The sequence below is a fragment of the Hydra vulgaris genome, chromosome 14 (genome assembly GCF_038396675.1).
Source record: "Hydra vulgaris chromosome 14, alternate assembly HydraT2T_AEP".
NCBI lineage: Eukaryota > Metazoa > Cnidaria > Hydrozoa > Anthoathecata > Hydridae > Hydra > Hydra vulgaris.
The window spans coordinates 40,158,348-40,162,500 of NC_088933.1; the positions used below are offsets into that span (position 1 = coordinate 40,158,348).

Genomic DNA, 4,153 nt, shown 5'->3' on the forward strand with positions numbered 1-4,153 from the left:
TCTTATTCACATTTTATTTTACAAGCAAGGTCTGCAAGCAAATTTGAGCTGAAAATTTTTTTTAGCTTTTAAGGAGAATTGGTGTTATTCTTTGTTTAACTTAATTTGTTTAAATATAGTAGTTCTAACAAATAAATGTTTGTTTGTTCTTGGTTTTTTACTTATCTGTTTTCAGATTCTTATAAACTAGGCAACTCAGCTAAGCAAGTTTTGTTTTATTTTTTAGTGCTATTGGAAAGAGCTGAAAGTTATTTTTTAGAGTGATTGAAAAGAACTGAAGTGTTTTTTAGTTACTTCACACGGTGTAAGTGATACTGGTTTGAGTAAGTTTACTATTTTGTTTTGTTTTATATTGGATTTATTTTATATTAGATATGTTTTTTGTGTATTTAACATGGAAAACTGACTGTAATTTGTTGACACGAAAGTATATAAACATAAATCTGCCTATATTTCAGTATATTTATATTTATATATATATATATATATATATATATATATATATATATATATATATATATATATATATATATATATATATATATATATATATAATTACTTTAGAGTAAAATATACAGACTGACATTGCTTCAATTTTTTATACAAGATTGTGCATTTATTATTTTTGTTCATTAAGGTAAAAATAATTTTGTGCATTGTAGATTCTTTGTTAAATTAAAAATAATTGATGTAAATAAATATTGTTTAATATTTTTGATAAACAACTATTGTATATAATTTATGTATATAAGCATATAAAAAGATATGGATTTCAATAAATCTTAAGTTTAAATAAAGTCTTTGATTAGAAAAGATCACAATTTGTAAGATTCTTTTACATTCATTTATTCAATTGTAACAATAGTAAGATTTAGACACTTCAGAACAAAGCAAAGTATGAGTTTAACTATTTATAGTAACAATAAACACTTTTAAATCTAAATAATTTTTTTTTTTTTATAATATCATTTTTTTTTTTAGTTTGTCTTCCCTTTGTCATCTTTTGATTAGTTAGCTAACTGTTGAAACATGGTTTTAATTTTGTAAATTTAGTATGATGTGAAGTTTACTCTATTAATCATTAGTCAACAGTTAGAGAGAAGCTGGAGCTTAATTAAGAAATGCTGGAAATTAGCTTTTAATCAAGGTAAAAGTAATTTTGTTTACTGGTAACATAATAAAACCAGAGACTATTATTTATTCCGTGCTTTTTTACATTTTTATTAACATGCTGCTTTGGAAACACTTTCTCTCTCTCTCTCTCTCTCTCTCTCTTAGATGAGAGGGAGATTTAATAAAACTTATGTAATTACCGAGCTCTTACGTATTTCTTAATACCACAAATGATAATGACCATTTATAAGAAATTTTTTACGAGTTGCTTGCTATTTTATGATATAGTTGCTCAAATTGTTTAACTATAATTGTCCCTTGATTGTTCAAATATCGTAATAAATAAAATCTTTTTAGTCCAAGTATTTAAGTTAATAAAATATCTTATTAAGTTGTGGTGTTATTTGCCAGCAAAAACATTGTGTTGTCTAGCCTTTTTATAATCTTTTTTAATTATTTTGTAGACAGAATATATGAACCTGTCATTTCGAAAAGGACATAAGTCCAAAAGTTTTAGCAGTTAGTTTATAAGTTTTGAATTAAAAATTTCTGTATGATTTATGTTTTTTTTATAAAAAATAAAAAATACGTAAGTTATATACGTTCTTTATTTATCTACTTCTATGTTTAATTTCTTTAGCAACCTAGACATTTTAATAAAAGTCATATTTTTGTTGATTTTGAAAAGTTCTAGTAAATGGACTTGTGCCCTTTTCGAAATGACAGGTTCATATATTTTCTGTTATTATTATCCTAATTCTACTAACAATAAAATGCAAATAGTACTTTTGTAATTAAAAATAGTAATTTTTTTTTAATGTCTTTTTTTAGATATTTGCAGGCTTTACTTGACTTTCCTTTTCTGGTTCTTGTGTTGTGATTTTAAAAAGAACTCAACTGATGTTAATGCGGTCATATGTCGTTACCTATAAGCAATGACGTTGTTGATACGGAGTCAAAGTTAAAATATTTATAGATAAATTTGTATTTGATATTTTAGATAATATATCAAGTTATTAATGTGTTTTTATTGTTATTAATGGTTTAATAACTCATAACCCGTATTACGGGTTGCTTACTGCTAGTCATTATAATTATGTTATGAATTCATATTAGTTAATAAAATTGTATTGAATATTCTCTGGTTATCGTGTTTTATACGCGTTTAAATGCGAGTTTGATACTCAGTAGGCGTCGTATAGTATACCTGTCTCTATACGCATCTGATGTGTATTTATAATGCGCGTTTGACACGATAAAATGGCTAACATATATTCGTAAATAATGCGTATTCTGGAAAGTTTTAAATGCGTATTTAATACCAGGAAAATATCGTATTGAATATTCTCTGGTTATTGTGTTTTATACGTGTTTACAAGAGTTTTAAATGCGAGTCTAATACTCAGTATATTAGCGTCGTATTGTATACCTGTCTTTATACGCATTTAATGCGTATTTCTAATGCGTGTTCGACACGATAAAATGGCTAACATACATACCACATTGATACGTATTTAAACAAGTTTCTAATGCGCATTTACAACTAAATTTGCCGACTGGGTTATTAGAAAAAAGTTCACGAGATTATCACAAATATTGTGAATTTCAGTGACTTTGAGTGTTCAAATAATGGTTTCAATCCAAGAGAATACGGGCTTTCAAATACTGGAATAAGGAAACTTGGATCTGCTCTCAACTAGATTAGTCCAGAAAGGCTAGTTGAAACTAACTTTCAGTAAAAAATTGCTGAGTAGCAAGGCATTGAGAGACTAGACTTCACCATAAGCTTCCTAAAACTTGCTACCATATCTATATATTCAAATCTAGGATCTGCATCAGCTCAAAGAAAAAATTGTATTATCAAGAGAACTTGAAAGTTTATCCTCCTTTGCTTCCTTTTCCTAACCAAACAATTGTTTCAGAAGTACATCCTCCCATGGAACTTCTTTTATTTCTTGGTGTGGTAAATCACATTGCGAAAAGCCTGGAACGTAAATAGCTGAAGATCATGGATTTACTTCAAGCCATTCACATCCCTCTTCAACCTTACCATGGTGGCCACAACAATGGCAATAATTGCATGAAGTTGCTCAAAAGGTGAATGAGCTGAATTTCCTTGCTGAAGCCGAAAGTCATTCAGAAGCCCTGGATTTCTGTTGTACTTTGAATTCATTCAAGGAAGTTGTTTTAGCTTTTTTTTGGCTGTTCCCTTTCACCTGATTATGTTTTGAAAGTTGAAGATTTCAAATCCAGGTTTCTGAAGCTCCAGATTTCTGTCACTCCATAGGTAATTGCTGTTTTTCATTATGTTCAATAATTTATCAAGATGAAAAAAATTAGCCTGGGGCTGTACAGTAAACAAGCCACAGAAGCTTTACATTCTTGTTTCAAAAGTCATTGTTAAAGATACAAAAGAGATGCTTCTTGTTCCGATTACTCTCATCAGCTTCTAAATTGTGTTGTTGGTTACAACAGCAAAAAAGTGTGGAACAACTGCACAGAACTGGACCAAGATGCAAAAAAATTGAACAAGAAGAATCTGAAAAATATTGCGTTACTAGAATTATTTATTAAGAAGTGCTTTTATGGTAAATATGTTTGTTAAAAAAAAAAAAGAGTTATAAAATAAATCAGAAATCAATTCTGTGTATTTCTATTTAATATTTAGTTTTTGGATGAAATAATTTTTTTGGGAAAAGTCATAAAATGTGATAACTTGAGATAATTATCAGTTGTAAAAAAAATGATAATAACTCTGTTAGATTTTAAAGTAAGATTTTGAAATAACTCATTATGGATGTTTTATGGTATACAATATCACCACTTCAAAGGATTTCGATGGGATTTTTCATCAGCATTAGGGTCTCAAATTTTCAGGGTATGTCCAAATTAGGAAAGTTTTTTAATTTCATTTAAAACAATTTCAAGCTAACCGACTGAGCAAAATCCTTAAGATGTTCAAAAAATGAGATTATAAGATACTTAAATTCTGTTCTAAACAAAATAATAACCTTGAGAAATTTTTTTAAAACACTACCAG

The 4,153-nt window shown here is 27.6% G+C and overlaps 1 long non-coding RNA gene across 1 annotated transcript; it reads left to right on the top strand.

Moving 5' to 3' along the window:
• Positions 1-2,129, top strand: LOC136090618 (uncharacterized). Its single transcript, XR_010643569.1, has 4 exons — positions 1-323; positions 565-637; positions 1,054-1,147; positions 1,945-2,129. It is a non-coding gene; the product is annotated as an uncharacterized LOC136090618 (long non-coding RNA).
• Positions 2,130-4,153: the final 2,024 nt, after the last annotated feature.